The following is a 19,762-nucleotide window of genomic DNA, read 5'->3' as shown; positions in this document are numbered from 1 at the left end:
AGGCCTGTTAACACTATTTAAACATACAGACAGACAGGAAGTGATAGTGGTGGACAGAATGAGAGAGGAAAAAGGCAACGCACAGAAAGCATATATGTATGGATATATAGGAAGTAGCTCTCTCTTTGGCTGAGGATTTCCTAGAGGTAAGAACTTGTGAGTGGCTTCTTTCAGCTTCTCTGATCTCTCAGTTCCCCGCCCCCCAATATCTGGCTCCAGGTTTTTCTTAATGAGACCATTTAGCAATTTGTTTACATCCTTTCCCTAATTTTGACAGATGAGCAAATATCACCTCAGTAAGAAGTGCCAACTGAATAAATATAAATAACTATTTTACTAAACATGTCTAGGTTATCCTGTGAAAGGATTTTACATAAATAAATGATGGACCCCACCAGTCTGAAGAAAGCCAAGAGATTAGAGCTAAGAGCCTTACCGCCTCCTGCTAGCCTCTTAAGCCAAGAGACCTCTCCGAAAGAGAGCTACTTCCTGTGTGTTTGTCTTCATATAGTCTTTCTGTTCTACCTTCTCATTGGTTGTAAACCCAAACACATGACTGCCTCATCACTTCCTGTTTGTACAGTTCTCCAGGTCTTCTATGGTATTGAGATTAAAGGCGTGTGTCTCCAATGCTGGCTGTATCCCTGATCACACAGAGACTAACCTAGCTCTGCCTACCAAGTGCTGTGATTATAAGCGTATGCCACAAATGCCCGGCTCTGCTCTGGCTTGCTATTAGCTCTGACCCCCAAGCAACTTTATTTATTAACATACAAATAAAATCACATTTCATTTCCAATAAAATACCACCATATCTCTCTGACATTTTTGTTTATATTCGTGTGTATGTTGTTCATGTTGTCATGAGATATTTTTATGAAACTACACCATATTTTTGAGACAAAATCCTATCATTGGGTCTGGATATCACTAACTGACATGACTGGTTGCCCAGTGTTGCACATTGATGACACTGACTTCACATCCTAGAGGTGGCACTACTGGTTGGCTGCCACACCAAGCTTTTTGGAGTTATGAAGAATTGGAGGCATAGATCCCACTCAAAGATTCTTGTGTGATATGAACATGAACCACAGAGCTATCCCCACCACCTAATTATGGGTAACTTTTTATAATATATGATACACCCTGATCTGAACAAATGCAAAGCATCAAATAGGGAAGTAGTGATTCTATATGGGTATCATGATCAACTACTGATAAATCCAAATGGAATGGAAATTGTGGAGCCCTACACACAGGGCATGGTCTCAATATTTACCATGATTAGAATACTGTGTGGGATTCAAGTTAGATCCCACAAGGAAATAAGTCAGGATCAGGGAGCCGAGAACCTTCATGACTTTTACTTCTACCTTCATCCTCCAAATATGTGCACATCATACACAGGTATGGAATTGTATTTAAATGGCTGTGAGGCTGCATCATTGAGACTGCAAGGACAATGCAGCAGTGAATCCCACTGAGCTTCAGAAGCTGCAGGCAGCTGCTCATCCACTCAACAGGTGACATGTCTTCTGTTTTCTTCTTTAATATTTGTTATGATTTTACTCATATAGCTCCCCTGAATTTAATGAGTCTAAGGAATTTTCTTTTAACATGCTCAGCCATTTTATTTCCTCCAGAATCCTTCCTAAGGCTAAATTACACTGCCTCCCTAGAACACACGATGTGTAGTCTCTGTCAGAAAATCTAGAACAGGTTCTTTATCTGAAGCTCAGATATACACAAGTTTGAATCCTATATGACTTGGGAAAAGCTGATGCTTCGCACTGGCATGTTGGGACTTTATGGGTGGTGTCCCTATGAAAGAACAGGGGATAATTGTTTTCAGTGAAACTATGATAATCCTTGGGAACTGGTCTAGGCAAGCTCAGAATGTCAAATTTGTGTCACATGTGATGATGTCATAACTGAGGCTGGGATGCTCTGTGGTCCTGTGAGCTCTGGCAAAATGGCAGAAATGGGGCAGGAGCCAAACTGCTTCTAAAAAGTAATTTCATATTATCTGTTCGGCCTTCCAGCATCTGGTCCAATACTTGTGTGGGGACCATGTTTCTGACTAACAGGAAGCTGAGACCTTAATATCATGGCCACAACAACTTCACAGCCACAACTGCACTAGTGAGTGACTCAATAACTGGAAATGTGGTCAAGTCAGGCTGACACTTGAGACTGCCCATTGTTGTCATTGTGTCTTATTTACAACAGATCCTGGTTAACTGTGTTTTGTTTGTTTGTTTGTTTGTTTGTTTGTTTGTTTTTGTTTTGTTTTATTTTGTTTGAGACAGAGATTCCCTGAGTATTATAATGTTTTAATAACACCAAACTTCTGGTATTTTCAATATAAAACTAAAGTAGATGTGGATCCCTAGAAGGTGGAGACCAATGTAGTTGAGAGCACTGGATGGAAGATTGCTACTCTAAATAAATGATGGGAGGAGTCAAATATTAAAAAATCCCCAGGTTTCCCAGAGGGGTCAAATAATTAGGCTGAGTTGTCCACAAGGCACAGATTATCATCACTGATCCCATTTCCATGTTTTGACTCTGTTGCACCTTAGTTCAATTGTTGGTGAAAAGGAAGCCCAGAATGTGTGTTTCTCCTTGGTGTCTTCTGTACACCCAATGATGTACACCCAAGGATGGATGTATGGCTCTGATGAGTGAGGAGGCTCCTGATTGGCTACACTCTCAGGCCATGTGCTCCCCGAGTTATACTATGGGATTCTATGTGGTCTGAAAATACCAGACTAAATATTGTCTTAGACAATGATGTGAGGATATAATGAATTTGTGACATGGCATGGGAACATTTGATGTTGACATTTCTCAAAGGGGCAATTTGAAGTTCCAATAAATGTGGGAAGCAACACAAGGATACCTGTGGCCTTCTTCAATTTCTATAGAAGAACTACATAAAATGATGCTCTCATGCCACGGATATTCTTCTGAATAATAACCATTGTTTTACATAGCAGTTACTTTTATTATTTTATAAATAAATAAAACTTGGGGGTCAGATATTAGGGTATAAACCTGATAGCTTCACAGAGCCTCATGGACATCATCGCTGATCCTCCTCTCCAACTTCCCAGATTAAAAACCCCTGAGAATCTTTCTCACCCCCTCCCTATTCCTTCCTGTGTCTGTCTATCCTCCTCTGGGTCTGTCAAAAACATCTATAATTTATTCTGGCCAGATGAATATGGATTCTTCCCTCTGAATCAAGATTTAACTGTATTGTCAGGTTTGGAGTGACAGTGTAAACAAGTCTCACACAGTATTTTTCCCTATTTGTCTAAATAAAAAGGAAAAGTATTAACTCCAATATAATAAAACTATATATAATAATAACAATTATCAGATATTGTCTAAATAAAAAGAAATTTATTGACTTTAACAAAGTTAAACTATACATAATAAGAACAATTATCAGGTAAGAATTATATGCTCAATGTGCAGTCCATTTTTATTTGTTAAATTCAGAGAATGTACTCCATTATCTATCTTCTCTTGGTGAGTCTAAAAGTTTGTACATAATTTACTTTCTATCATAACTAAGGAAAACTGTAACTCTAAATATCTAGTCTTCACCTGAAAGGGAAAAATCAGTAGCCATCTTCAGAGATGCTTCTCCCGCCCCTCCTCCAAATGTATTTGCTGACCAGCGGTTTTAGAAGTAATTAGAAGTTGAATTTAAGGCTGGGACAATAGACCTATGTATCCTGGACTTGGCAAAAGAAGATATGGGTAGTAATGGACTCAACTGATCAGAAGTTGACATTAGAGGAAAGTAGGACTGGAACAATAAATCTGAATGTATATATCCTGGGTTCAACAAAAGCAGGACATAGGGAGTAAAAAAAAAAATATGTCTCTAAGATACCCTGAATCCTGTAGCCATCAGTAACCTCATGTTTATAGTTCAGCCAGTAACTTCAAAGAACTGACTCACCCATAGCTCCCTGGTCCAATCCCAAGCTGCATATAAACTTTTCCTATATAAACCCCTTAAAGTGAGTGCTCAGGGCTATTCTCCTCCACTAACTATGTGGGATGTTGGGTGGCAGACCAAGCTTGCTTGTTTTGTTAATAAAAACCTCTGTGTGCTTACATCTGATAATGGCTCAGTGGTGGTCTTGATTGGGGGTCTTGCGACCTGGGCACAACACAACCACATCAGATATAATATAATATCTCCAGAGTAAACAGGAAGTGCAGAGCAAACAACTTCCAAAACTACAGAAATAACAAAGACATCTGGATGCCTAGTCAGTCACCCCAAGTTTCTTTTGCAGCATTAGAGCATCCATCTTTGGCCTACAGACCTAATGCATATGACAGACAGTTTTGTGGAAGCTGGAAATATGGAGGACTGCCCTACCTTGCTTGTCTTGACAAACTTCAGCAGTCAGTTTCTTTGTGGACTGCTTGTCCATTTTAACTGCATGCTGTCAGCAGTTGAGGTAAGGGAAGTTTCTTCCGCAGTGGCTAACTTTCCTACAAAGAAATCAAACTCCATGTGGAAGTTCTGTGATGCCCATTTCTGGGGTCCTGCCTCACCAGGGACTTAGGTCTCCAGAGAAGGATGACCTGGAACCAAGGAAAGGCAAGTGCATCACTCACCCATTTCCCAGCCTCCCTTTTTCCCAGGAGACAATCAGAAGCTGCAAGGAGCCAAGTCAGGAAAGAACATATTTATTTAAAAACAGCAAGTTCTTTTAAAGCATAAAACAACAAGGCTAAGGGGGGTTAAAATGTCCTGTTGGGCCAATTGGCTTGAAGGTTACCCAATCATGTGTCTAGTCTATAGACAGTATTTACAGTGTTGCCCATGAAGGAATCAGGTACTGGCATCATCTTTCTTGACCTGAAGGTCTGATCATATCTTTTTGTAAACAACTTGGGTTCCACCTTCTATCCTTTCCCTCGGGCCACATTTATTAGCACCTGGCTCCACAGCACCCCCACCACACACCCATTATTCTTGTGAAGTAGATTGATGCTTCAGAACCAGACATGTATCACTTTCATGAAAAGCCTTATGTTATTAAAGATTTTAAATGCTATATTCTATAGGTCTCCGAAGTGTGTGAAGACCATGTATTTAATATATATCTGTGTTTGATATTGGAAACATACCTCACATGACTATAAGTTTGGTTGTTATAGATGACTAACTACTAACCTGTCTTTCCTTATTATCCTAAATAGCTTTCAATGACTAAAGCTTACACTACATTTTTAAATGAGCTGCAGAGGTACAATACCTTTTAAAAAGTAGAAACATATATCAGTATTGGTAATCAATGTGTTTTGAAGGCACTGCTGGAAAAGCTCACAGTGCTTGAACAACTTGGACTGACCCTTCACTGCCCTTGGTGGAATTTGCTGCACAACTCTTGCACATGTCTTTGACATGGTTCATGTTTGAATTCCATTCTGATGAGGGTTCCTCACTGAAGGGAAGAATTGGGACAATGTAACAATTCTTAAGAAGGTGATGTTAAGAATAAAACTCATGGTCATTCCCTGGGAGAATTAGCTATGCAAGAAATTGAGTCTTCTATAGAACTTAATACTTAAGTGGCATTAGTAGGCATAAGACATAAGATCTGCAACAAATAATTAAAGAAGAAAAACTTAGGAAAATTTTACAAGGGGTACACAAGCTTAATTCCTAATAACCTGCTATAGTGGTATTTGCTCCATCCATGTCCTTGGGCTACAGGACCCAAAGAAAGTGGTGCTTCTTGCTGTTGTATTAACCTCCTAAAAGGAAAGGGAGAGGGGTATTGAGTCCCTTCTCCTTGCTGCCTGCTGCCTTGTGTTGATTGAACTGCCATGTGGATTCGCTCTCAGTCAGATCAGAGGACAACTTCTATTGTTGTCCTCTGATCTGTCTATTCCGTTCTGTATTCATGAGTATATTTCCTCCATTTATCCTCATAAATTTCCATAATACTCCTTAAACAGACTCCCATGTGTTTATCCTATTATCTGGTGCCCAATGGGAGGCATGTGAACCCATAACCCTGAGATTTAGAGTTTCATGCTCTACCGACTGAGCTAGCCTGGCTTTTGAGAGAAATGTGGTCAGAAGTTTTCCTGTGTCCTGCCTGATCTCAAATACACTCAGATCCAAGTAAACACATAGATACTTATATTACTTAAAAAAACGAAAGATGGCCTGTGTGTCATCTTATATTAGATAGCTCTTTGAACTTAATTTAATTCATTCCTATAATCTATATGTTGCCACATGGCTGTGATATTTGTTACCAGTCTTCTAGCATCTTGTACCCCTTCAGTGGCAGGCTGGCATCTCTCTCCTTAATTTTCTTTTGGAGAGGAGAGAGATTTCACATGGTCCCTTCTTCCTTTTATTTGTTTATTTATTTTTATTTTTTAGCCTGGTGTTATCAGACACTGGATGACCTGGAAAGTGAACTATAGCTTACTAACTCTGCTTAAGATATTTTTTGTATTGTCACAAATTTGAAGTCATTGTTCTTATACTGTACAATGGCTTACAGATTGCTCACCATGTTATTGTGAATACTTTCTCCTTAGGTTATTTAGGTAAGTAAGGCTTGCAGATTAGTAGTCACCCATGAGTAGTTATGTTAATTAGGTTTTTCCAGAGTTACAGAAACTTATGTTAGATGAATGGGTAGTCTTCAAACACTTCATAGACCTAAAGAATAACTTAGAATTCTGTTGATGTGAGACATGATTATTCCTGGCAGCACTGATCTACTCCTGAGATAATGTGGTGTTTCAAAGACACTCAGTTTGGAAATTTGTCTTCTTCTTGGCACAAAATGGCCTGCTGGGCAAAGAACTGTCCTGCCTCAACTGCTGACAGTATGCATGCTGTCCTTTCTGGGTGAGCAGGACAAAAGGAAAAGTGACAACTGAACTCTGCCAAGACAGGGTAAGATGGTCTTTCAAATTTTCCTGCTTCTGAAAATAATCTGTCAGATATTCTAGGCTTGTATCCAAATTGCATGCCCCACAGTGTTGAGAAACTTTAGGTATCTGTCCAGGCTGCCAGATATCTCTGTCTATTCTTGTAAAAAATTGGGAAATTGCTTGTTTGCACTTCCTGTTTTCTCAAGTAACATTGTTTTCCTTCTCAGGTCTTTGATGCAGTTGAAGATTTTACAGTTTTAATCCTCTCATATCTTAGCAAAGAATATTTTAGATTCTAAAGTTAGAATATTCAGATTGAACAGCTTTTGGAGTAATCTCAGTAATTTGCCATCTACCTATGACCTGGGCATTTCTGGACATTTAGCATGTGTTTCTTGTTCGATGTTGTTATTGTTGATTGTAGTTCTGTTTTTGTTTATGTTATTACCATTTGATATTCCTGGACAATACTTGATAGTCATTCTTATTGTATATATATTGCATTGGGTCTAGAACCTTCTTATTTGTACAAAAAGGGGAAATGTAGCAGTATTGGCTCCACCCATGACCTTGGGCTATAGGGCTTGAAGGAGGTAGTGTTTCTTGATGTTGTGTGTGACCTCTTAAAGGGAAAGGGAGAAGGGTCAGGAGTCCCTTCTCCCTGCTGCCTGCTAGATCGATTGCTCCCAGTCAGATCAGAGGATGACTTCAGCTGTCCACTCCATTTTGTATTCATGAGTATACTTCCTCAATTTACCTTAATAAATTTCCTAATGCTCCTTAAACAGACTCCTGTGGATTTATCATATTAACCTACTTCAGCATCAAGCAAGAAATCATTTATAGAAAGTTAGAAGAAGCTTATTCTAGAATTAGTGAGTATTCGAAATGACCATTATATAATGAAATAAAGTTTATTTATATGTGTGTGTGTGTGTGTGTTAACTATATAAAATGAGAAGATACTTACACTTTAAGAAAGTTTTAAAGAGTCAAAATAAAATCTAAGGAAATTAGTGACAATAGATTAGTCCTTTAATTTGTTTTTTCTATTTTATACCAGTTGGCTTTTCTGAAATGAGACAGAGACTTTGGTTATTCCTTTTAACAAGCATGCTAGGGGCTAGAGAAGGGGAGAGCCACACTCCAACTCCAAAGCTAGCTTGAACTTTTAATTGAATTGGGACTACAAAATGACCATTTCCTTATATGTCTGCTGAAAATAGCTGATCTAGAGAGACACCTGAGAATACTGAAAGGAGGAATGAGGAAAGAAGACTTTCTCATGTTCAAAATGGTAAGCAATATTGTGGTACAGAGAGTTCCACAATGGATGCCTTAAAAATGGAAAAGTTGACCCTGCCCCCGACTTCCCTTCTGGTCCATAGGTGAGTACCTGGGTCCAACCCAGACCCCATCCCTGGGCACCAGCCACTCCGGGAAGTCCTGCCCAACTTGGCACCAGGTTCTGGCCACCGGGCAGCTCCCCTTCTAGCCCCACCGGGAGGGATCCCCTTTTCCAAGCCCCCCGGCAGCCCCTGCAATCTCGGCGCCCTGCCCCCACGCCCATCTGCCTGAGACCACAGCCACTTCCTGAGACTTAGAGACCGGCCCCCAGCTCCCAGCCTGCCCCCGACTTCTCTTCTGGACCAGGGGGGAGTACCTGGGTCCAACCCGGACCCCATCCCTGGGCACCAGCCACTCCGGGAAGACCTGCCCAACTTGGCACCAGGTTCTGGCCACTGGGCAGCTCCCCTTCTAGCCCCACCGGGAGGGATCCCCTTTTCCAAGCCCCCCGGCAGGCCCTGCAATCTCTGCGCCCTGCCTCCACACCCATCTGCCTGAGACCACAGCCACTTCCTGAGACTTTGAGACCGGCCCCCAGCTCCCAGCCTGTCCCCGACTGCCATTCTGGACCAAAGCCTGCCCCCGACTTCCCTTCTGGACCAGAGAGTTGGACAAGAGAACTCCCTTTTGGACAAGAGAGAGAGTCTTCCTGAATCTGTCAGCTCTTTGTGAAACAAGTACACTGATAAGACCAAGAAGGAACCACAAGGAGATGGGCAGACGTCAAGGCAGAAGTACATACAACAAAATGAAGAGCAATACAGCATCACCAGAACCTAGCCCGCCTCCAACATCTAGACCTGAACACCAAAAACTGGAAGAAGCAGAAGAAAGTAGCCTTATGAGTAACTTCATGAAGAAGGTAGAGGCTTGTGTAGAGGAAAAGACAAGAAAATTGGAAGAATGCTGTAAACAACTAGAGGAAAGGGCAAACAAATTAGAAGAAAACAATAAAGCCCTCCAAGAAAACAATAAAGCCCTCCAAGAAAACAATAAATTCCTGGAAGAAAACAATAAAGTCCTGCAAGAAAACAATAAAGCACTGAAAGAAAATCATGAAAAAGTAATGAAACAAACAAAGGAAACATTCCAAGAACTGAAAAGGGAAATTGAAAAAATAAAGAAGACACAAACAGAGGGAATGCTGGAAATAGAAAACCTGAGTAAAAGATTGGGAACTTCAGATGCAAGTATAACCAACAGAATGCAAGAGATGGAAGAGAGGATTTCTGGCATTGAAGACACAGTAGAAGAAATAGTTTCATCAGTCGAAGGAAACACTAAAGCCAACAAAGTCATGAACCAAAATGTCCAAGAAATTTGGAACACCATGAAAAGACCAAACCTACGAATTATAGGGATAGAAGAAGGTGAAGAATACCAACTCAAAGGCACAGAAAATATATTCAACAAAATTATAGAAGAAAACTTTCCCAACTTAAAGAAGGAAATGCCTATGAAGATACAAGAAGCCAATAGAACACCAAACAGACTAGACCCCCAAAAAAAGTCCCCTCAACACATAATAATTAAACAACTAAATGTACAGAATAAAGAAAGAATATTGAGAGCAGCCAAGGAAAAAGGCCAAGTGACCTATAAAGGTAAACCCATCAGAATAACACCCGACTTCACAATGGAGACTTTGAAAGCCAGAAGGACCTGGACAGATGTAATGCAGACACTAAGAGACCATGGATGTCAGCCCAGACTAATATACCCAGCAAAACTTTCAATCATCATAGACGGAAGGAACAAGACATTCGAAGACAAAGCCAGATTTAAACAATACCTATCCACAAACCCAGACCTACCAGAAAGCACTAGAAGGAAAATTCCAACCGAGGGAAGTCAGATACACACTTGAAAACACAGGCAATAGATAAAGCCACAACAGTAAACCCCAAAGAAGAAAAGCACACACACACTACCACCAAAAATAACAGGGATGAAGAATCACTGGTCACTAATATTCCTTAATATCAATGAACTTAATTCACCTATAAAAAGACATAGACTTACAGAATGGATACGAAAGCAGGACCCATCTTTCTGCTGCATACAAGAAACACATCTCAAATTCAAAGACAGACACTACCTAAGAATAAAAGGCTGGGAAAAGACTTTCCAATCAAATGGTCTTAAGAAACAAGCAGGGGTAGCCATCCTGATATCCAACAAAATAGACTTCAAACTAAAATCAATCAAAAGAGATCAAGAAGGACATTACATCCTCGTCACAGGAAAGATCAACCAAGATGAAGTTTCAATTCTGAACATATATGCCCCAAACACAAGGGCACCCACATATGTAAAAGAAACGTTACTAAAGCTTAAACCACATATAAAACCCCACACATTAATAGTGGGACATCTCAACACCCCACTTTCACCACTTGACAGATCTCCCAAATCGAAACTTAACAGAGAAATAAAGGACTTAACTGATGTCATGACCCAATTGGACCTAATAGATATCTACAGAACATTCCATCCTAACAAGAAAGAATATACCTTCTTCTCAGCACCCCATGGAACTTTCTCTAAAATCAACCACATACTTGGCCACAAAGCAAATCTCAACAGATACAAAACAATCAGAATAACCTCCTGTGTTCTATCAGACCACCATGGTTTAAAGCTAGATTTCAACAACAACAAAAACTACAGAAAACCTACAATCTCATGGAAACTGAATAATGCTCAACTGAATCACCAATGGGTTAAGGAAGAAATAAAGAAAGAAATTAAAGACTTCCTAGAGATCAATGAAAATGAAGACACCACATACCCAAACTTATGGGACACTATGAAAGCAGTGTTAAGAGGGAAATTCATAGCACTAAATGCCCACATAAAGAAGTTGGAGAAATCCCACACTAGTGAATTAACAGCACATCTGAAAGCTCTAGAACAAGAAGAAGCAAAGTCTCCCAGGAAGAATAGACGCCAGGAAATTATCAAAGTGAGAGGTGAAATTAATAAATTAGAAACTAAGAGAATAATACAAAAAATTAATGAAACAAAGAGTTGGTTCTTTGAGAAAATCAACAAGATAGACAAGCCCTTATCCAAACTAACCAAAAGACAGAGAGAGAGAATCCAAATCAACAAAATCAGAAATGAAAAGGGGGACATAACAACAGACATTGAGGAAATCCAGAGAATTATAAGGTCATATTTCAAAAACCTCTACTCCACAAAACTGGAAAACCTAAAAGAAATGGACATTTTTCTGGATAGATGCCACATACCTAAGTTAAATCAAGACCAGATAAACTATTTAATTAGTCCAATAACCCCTAAGGAAATAGAAACAGTCATTAAAGGTCTCCCCACCAAAAAAAGCCCAGGACCAGATGGTTTCAGTGCAGAATTCTACCAGATCTTCAAAGAAGAGTTAATACCAATACTCTCTAAATTGTTCCACATAATAGAAACAGAAGGAACATTACCAAACTCCTTCTATGAGGCTACAATTACCCTGATTCCTAAACCAAACAAGGATGCAACAAAGAAAGAGAACTACAGACCGATCTCCCTCATGAACATTGATGCAAAAATACTCAATAAAATACTGGCAAACAGACTCCAAGAACACATCAGAACAATTATCCACCATGATCAAGTAGGCTTCATCCCAGGGATGCAAGGGAGGTTCAACATACGAAAGTCCATCAATGTAATACACCATATAAACAAACTCAAAGAAAAAAACCACATGATCATCTCACTAGATGCAGAAAAGGCATTTGACAAAATCCAACACCCCTTCATGATAAAAGTCTTGGAGCGATCAGGAATACAGGGAACATACCTAAACATAATAAAGGCAATATATAGCAAACCAACAGCCAACATCAAATTAAATGGAGAGAAACTCAAAGCAATTCCACTAAAATCAGGAACGAGACAAGGCTGTCCACTCTCCCCATACTTATTCAAGATAGTACTTGAAGTTCTAGCCAGAGCAATAAGACAACATAAGGAGATTAAGGGGATTCAAATTGGAAAGGAAGAAGTCAAGCTTTCCCTATTTGCAGACGACATGATAGTATACTTGAGTGACCCCAAAGATTCCACCCAGGAACTGATAAAGCTTATAAACACCTTCAGCAACATAGCAGGATACAAGATCAACTCAAAAAATCAGTAGCTCTCCTATATACAATGGACAAAGAAGCTGAGAAGGAAATCAGAGATACATCACTCTTTACAATAGCCACAAATGACATAAAATACCTTGGGGTAACACTAACCAAGCAAGTGAAGGACCTATATGACAAGAACTTTAAGTCCCTGAAAAAAGAAATTGAAGAAGATCTCAAAAAATGGAAAGATCTCCCATGCTCATGGATAGGCAGGGTTAACACAGTAAAAATGGCAATCTTACCAAAAGCAATTTACAGATTCAATGCAATCCCCATCAAAATACCAACACAATTCTTCACAGACCTGGAAAGAACAATACTCAACTTCATATGGAAAAATACAATAAGTACAATAAAACAACTTCTGGAGGCATCACAATCCCCGACTTCAAGCTCTACTATAGAGCTACAGTAATAAAAACAGCCTGGTATTGGCATAAAAACCGACATGTGGACCAATGGAATCGAATTGAAGACCCTGACATTAACCGACACACCTATGGATATATAATTTTTGACAAAGAAGCCAAAAGTGTACAATGGAAAAAAGAAAGCATCTTCAACAAATGGTGCTGGCATAACTGGATATCAGCTTGTAGAAGGCTGCAAATAGATCCATATCTGTCACCGTGCACAAAACTTAAGTCCAAGTGGATCAAAGAACTCAACATAAATCCAGCTACTCTGAACCTCCTAGAAGAGAAAGTAGGATAGTCTTGAATGCCTTGGCATAGGAGATCACTTCCTAAATATAACACCAGTAGCGCAGACACTGAGACAAACAATCAATCAATGGGACCTCTTGAAACTGAGAAGCTTCTGTAGAGCAAAGGATATGGTCAACCAGGCAAAGCAACAGCCGACAGAATGGGAAAAGATCTTCACCAACCCCACATCTGACAGAGGACTGATATCCAGAATATATAAGGCACTCAAGAAATAAGACATCAAAAGGACCAACAGTCCAATTGAGAAATGGGCTTTAGAACTAAACAGAGAATTCTCAACAGAGGAATCCCAAATGGCTGAAAGACATTTAAGGAATTGCTCAACTTCCCTAATCATCAGGGAAATGCAAATCAAGACAACTCTGAGATACCACCTTACGTCTGTCAGAGTGGCTAAGATCAAAAACACTGAAGACACTTTATGCTGGAGAGGATGTGGAACTAGGGGAACTTTCCTCCACTGCTGGTGGGAATGCAAGCTTGTATAACCACTTTGGAAATCAATATGGTGCTTTCTTAGAAAATTGGGAATCAATCTCCCCCAAGATCCAGCTATACCACTCCTGGGCATATACCCAAGAAATGCTCAATCATACCACAAGAGCACTTGCTCAGCTATGTTCTTATCAGCATTGTTTGTAATAGCCAAAACCTGGAAACAACCTAGACGCCCTTCAACTGAAGAATGGATAAATTGTGGCACATATACACAATGGAATACTACTCAGCAGAGAAAAACAATGACATCATGAGGTTTGCAGGCAAATGGATGGATCTAGAAAAAATCATCCTGAGTGAGGTAACCCAGACTCAGAAAGACAAATATGGTATGTACTCACTCATAGGAAGATGCTAGATGTGGAACAAGGATGACTGGACTGCTACTCACATCACCAGTGAGGCTACCTGGATAACGGGACCCCAAAAAAAGACACGGAGAAATGGAGGAGATCTACATGAACAGCCTGGTCATGAGTGGGAACAATGAAGGGTGACAGTCGAGGGAAAGAGAATGGGAGATCCTAACTGGATCAAGAAAAGACAGGGAGAACAAGGAATAGGAGACCATGGTAAATGAAGACCACATGAGAAGGGGAGGAAGCAGAGAGCTAGGGAGGCCCACGGAGATCCACAAAGATACCCCCGCAAAAGACTGCTGGCAATGGTTGTGAGACAGCAGGAACTGACCTACTCTGGTGATGGGATGGCCAGACACCCAGATAGTGGTGCCATAAACCCCATCCAAGGACTGAGGAATCTGAAGGCAGACATCCACGGCTGGGCCCCTGGTGGAGCACTGGGAGTCTAATTAATGAGAAAGGAGAGGGTTTATATGAACGAGAATTGTTGAAGCCAAGGTTGGATAAAGCACAGGGACAAATAACCAAATGAATGGAAGCACAGGATCTATGAACCAAAGGCTGAGGGGCCCCCAACTGGATCAGGCCCCCTGAACGGGTGAGACAGTCATTTGGCTTGATCTGTTTAGGAGGCAGCTGTGCATTGGTGCCAGGTCCTGGGCTCGTTGCATGAGTTGGCTGTTTGAATCCTGGGACTTATGCAGGGACACTTGACTCGGTCTGGGAGGGGGGAATGGACCTGCCTGGACTGAGTCTACCAGGTCAACCCCGGTCCTCGGGGGAGACCTTGATCTGGAGGAGGTGGGAATGGGGGGTGGGCTGGGGGGAGGGGTGGGCGAGAGGGGGAGAACAGGGGAATCTGTGGCTATTATGTTGAACTGAATGGTGTTGTAAAATAATAATAATAATAAAAAAATCTAAAAAAAAATGGAAAAGTTAAATGAAGTGATAACCAATTCAGTGGGGTTTGATATTACGTTGATCAAAGTTACTATCATTTTGGTATTTCATATTTTATCCTTTAAAAAGTGGTTTGATAACTACCAAACAGTGCAACATAAGAATTCTACCAATGCCCACAGTCTCAAAAAAATAAAAAGACCTGCTGATGATGACAGCGTAGGAAGAACTGTGCAGGGGTGACCAGCTGCTGTGATGATGCTCAGCTGTGTGGGCAGGGAGGGCAGGATGCACCTCTGTGCAGGGAGCTGCAGTGACCTCCTGAAATGCAGACTTAGGGAAATGGGTAGGAAAAGCCCATGGAGCTGGGACGCAGTACAGGAGGCTCCCAGGCCACCTGCCATGAGCAGTGGTGCCCAGCTGCCCAGGGAGAACAAGGAGACCACTGCTGGCTGTCACTGCACCGCACAACTGGGCAGAGGGCACAGGCAGTGCAAGGCCAGGATTAGGCACAAGGTGTGCAAGGGCACAGGGTAACCTGAATGACAGAGCCAGTTGGCGGTGGGCTGCTCACTCTGGCCCAGTGGCCTGCAGTGTTTAAGTCCAGGAGGGTGAGCTGTGGCCAGAGACTGCCTCAAAGAGACTGGAGCAAGAAAGGCCCATGACTGACTGGGAGGGTCTGGGGTGAGGGGGCAAACCTGGCCACAGTGGTGTCAGCTTTGCAGCACTGGTGTGATCTAAGGCCATGCACTGGATGCCAGATGCAGCAGCTATTTTGATTGACCTCGGAATCAAGGTTTAACTTTATTGGCGGTCTTGGAGTGACATTGCAATCAAATCTGTCACAACATACAACCTTAATCTTGCCTGTCTGAGGACCAGGCTTCCTTACTAAATTACAAACATGTAAGTCTGTTATGTAAGGAGCCACAATGATATAAATGAGCCTTGGGATGCTTGAGTGTTGAATATTTATAGAGTACAACCATATTACAAGTTAGGTTTTCTTGAATTCCATCATTCATACAGTGTCCATCATGATTGTGACATCTGCACTGAGCATAGGCTCCCTTGAGCACAGGTCAAGAGAACATACACAGGCAGGAAAACATGCAAACAGAACATCATTCTGCTCATAGAAACCAGCCATGTCCTGACCCTGCAGATGCGGTAGAGGAGTGCACTCTCGGATTCCCAGATCTGCCCATTCATGATAAACACTGGACACAGAATGTTCACAATGCAATTGAGGCTGGCCTGGGTTCTCCTTGTTATTCTTATAAAGAGCTATTCATTACAAAGAAGAAATTCTGGGGATGAGTGGACATGAGTAAGAGGGAAGGTGGACACATGTGACAGTTTCCTGATCAAAATCTTGGCATTTGCAGGTGTCCAGTGAGAGGAATAGCTGGTAGAGTCCGGGGAAGGATTGTTACAGACTGCGGTGACCTTCTAAATCCCATTGTACCATATGGATTTACATTCAGTGATTACTATATGGACTGGGTCTGAAAGGGATCTCATACATCTTAGACTGGTGTTCAGATAAAATACATAAACTGTATTAAAGAAAAACTGACCATATCCAATGACAATTCCAAGAATACTCTGTAGCTTATAATGCATAGTCTCAAATTCAATGATATAATCCTGTATTACTGTATGAACAATACACACAGAAAACATATTAATATGAGCATAGACATAAGCAGGATGTACTTATGGCCATAAGGGGCCGGTGGAAATGAAGAGAGTTCAGAATGCCCCTAAGCAAGAGCAGAGGGGCATGAAGGGCTCCTGACATCGGCGCTGCCTGTCCACTTCACAGGAAAGCATCTCAGAAAAACTCTCTACAAGAATGGTATACAGTCATATTTAAATTGTTCAAATAAAAAACAGTAATTTCAACTATGGTGCATATGTTTAAATGTAAGATGTACTCTGACCCAAACAAGTTGGGAACTATCATACAGGGAACAACTAACTCTGATGTGGTCACCAGGATCAGATTCTGAAATACTTTAGGGATTCAAAAAAGTGGGCTCCCCTAGACTCAAGGCAGAGCCTCACTTAGGTTTCATAGTTGACAGTATAGGATTCAAGTAAAACAGGAAGGTCAGGCATAGGCATTGAGGCTTGGATGAGCATCACACTCACCATGGACCCTACACAAGATGTCCACATCAGACCAAACACTGACAAAGTTATGTAGTTTGTCATAAGATGTGTGGAAAGTCATTTATCCTGGGAAGGCTCCTGCATGGAATGGAGGCTCTCTAGTAACTATGTATATACATCACCGGTCAGGTAAAGGTAATATCTGCAATTAAACTACAATCATGTGTTTCCTGGTGTAAAGATGGAAGAAGATAATGGAAACTGGGAGTTTCAAGGAGGCAATGAGCGAATTTCAGGGTGCAGAACAAGTGAGTTTGCTGCAGATAGGAATGTTTTCATAGCAACCAAGAGGCAGGAGAGAGGCAGTGACATGGGATGTCTCATCTGGAGTCCTCTTATGTCCTGATGACAGCATTGTCTCATAAATATGTGAAATTCAGATAATTCCAAAGTGTTCCTGTCACAAGCAAGGTGTTCTGCTAACCTCTCCAGGGAGGTGTGACCCTGTCCAAGATCCACATATGGGAGAAGCAATGTACAGCTTAGACAGTGAGAAAGACTGAGCTCCTATATAGAAACACAACTCTGTGTGTGTGTGTGTGTGTGTGTGTGTGTGTGTGTGTGTGTGTGTGTGGTGTTGTTAATTTCACCAAATGACATGACAGTGTGGAAAAACAGCATGTTCTGAGCACCTGCACAAAGATAACTAAATGAGGTAAGGAAGGTTCCATACAGAACTACAGCACTATGTGTACATCTGTCATCAATGATTTTGATGACTTATATCTGCTCTGAGCACTGCCTTCCTCCCCGGGTCCAATCCCAGTACTGGCTATAGCAGGACAATATGCAAATAAGACTTCTCTGTGCTCATGAAAACCAGCCCTGCCCTGACCCTGCAGCTCAGGCAGAGGAGTCCAGCCCTGGATTCCAAGTCCTCCCACTCAGTGATTAGCACTGAACACAGAACACTCACCATGGACTTGAGGCTCAGTTCATTTTTCCTTGTCTTTATTTTAAGAGGTAATTAGTAGAGAGAGGATGCTGTGTGTTGTGAAGAAATAAGTAAGAGAATATTTGACTTCTGTGACATTTTTCTAACCAGAATTCTCTGTCTGCAGGTGTCCAGTGTGAGGTGCAGCTGGTGGAGTCCGGGGGAGGCTTAGTGCACCCTGGAAGGCTCCTGAAACTCTCCTGTGCAGCCTCTGGATTCACCTTCAGTGACTATGACATGCACTGGGTCCGCCAGGCTCCAGGGAAGGGACTGGAATGGGTCGCATACATTAGTAATGGTGGTGGTACCATCTACTATGCCAATGCCGTGAAGGGCCGATTCACCATCTCCAGAGACAATGCCAAGAACACCCTGTACTTGGAAATGAGCAGTCTGAAATCTGAAGACACAGCCACGTATTATTGTGCCAGAAGCACAGTGATACAAATTTCCTGTGGACTCAGACACAAACCTCCCTGCAGTGTGCTCAGGACCAGCAGGGGGCGGTGATGGGACAGAGATGTATGGATCTTGGATGAGCCTGTTCAGAGAGGCATAAAGAGCTGGCCTCTGTTTCTTGGCTGCTTCTCCATATCACACTCAAGAACTCTCTTTACAGGTATAGTGTATAGTAATCCTTGAAGTGTCCAAATGTTTATTCAAGTTTCTTTATCCATTGTTATGTGGTTTTAGTTTTTTATTATATGTTACTCTCTATATATTCCTCCCTCCACCTCTCTCTCTCTGTCTCTCTCTGTCTCTCTCTGTCTCTCTCTGTCTCTCTCTCTCTCTCTCTCTCTCTCTCTCTCTCTCTGTCACTCCCTCTCTCCCTTCCCCCTTTTTCTCTGTGTATGTTCGTGTGTATGTGTGTATTTCTGCTGATGTTGACATGAGATGTTTTTTCTCTACCAAACTACATCATATTTTTTGAAACAAAAATCTATCAATGGGTCTGGATATCACTAACCAGTTCAACTGGTTGCCCAGTGTTCCACATTGATAGCACTGTCTCCACATTCCAGAGGTGGGACTTCTTGTTGTCTGCCATACCCAGCTTTTTGTAGCAATGAAGAAATAGGGGTATTGATCATACTCAGGGATTCTTGTGTTTAGAGTACTTGAACCACTTGACAGCATTTTTATGTGTAACTTTTATTGTATATGATATACTCTGATCTGAACAAATGCAAAACATCAAATAGAGAGGAAGTGATTCTGTATGGGGACCTGGATCAGGTCATGAAAAATCCAAAGGGACTGGAAATTGTGGATCTCTATACTCGGGAAAAGATTCTTAATATTTACCATGGTGATAACACTATGTAGGATTCAAGTTAGAGCCAAGAAGGAAATAAGGCAGGTCAGAGACCCAAGAATCCTGATGACCTTCACTCTCACCTTTGTCCTCACAAAATATGTGCACACCAGACACAGGTGTGGAACTGATGACAAAATGTGTGTGAAGCCCCATCACTGAGACTGTGAGGACAAAGGAGCCAGTAACACTCCCTGAGCATCAGTTAGCTGCAGGAAGTTCATGATCCACTCAACAGGTAACATGTCTTTTGATTTCTTCTTTAATATTTATGTTTTGTTTTTACTCATATAATTTCCCTGAATTTAATGTGCCTAAGGAATTTTCTATTAACATGTTCATCCATTTTCTTTCTTCCAGAATCATTCCTATGGCTTATTTATGCCACCTCCCTAGCAAACACAATGTGT

General features: G+C 41.3%; 1 pseudogene across 1 annotated transcript; it reads left to right on the top strand.

Annotated features, from left to right (window-relative positions):
- Positions 1–17,956: 17,956 nt before the first annotated feature.
- On the top strand, positions 17,957–18,547 carry LOC121822269 (immunoglobulin heavy variable 3-48 pseudogene; annotated as a pseudogene). Its single transcript, XR_013044231.1, has 2 exons — positions 17,957–18,066; positions 18,165–18,547. The product of XR_013044231.1 is annotated as an immunoglobulin heavy variable 3-48 pseudogene (transcript).
- Positions 18,548–19,762: the final 1,215 nt, after the last annotated feature.

This window comes from Peromyscus maniculatus, chromosome 14, assembly GCF_049852395.1.
Source record: "Peromyscus maniculatus bairdii isolate BWxNUB_F1_BW_parent chromosome 14, HU_Pman_BW_mat_3.1, whole genome shotgun sequence".
In the NCBI taxonomy this organism is placed as follows: Eukaryota; Metazoa; Chordata; class Mammalia; order Rodentia; family Cricetidae; genus Peromyscus; species Peromyscus maniculatus.
This window is presented reverse-complemented; position numbering and strand designations above follow the sequence as displayed.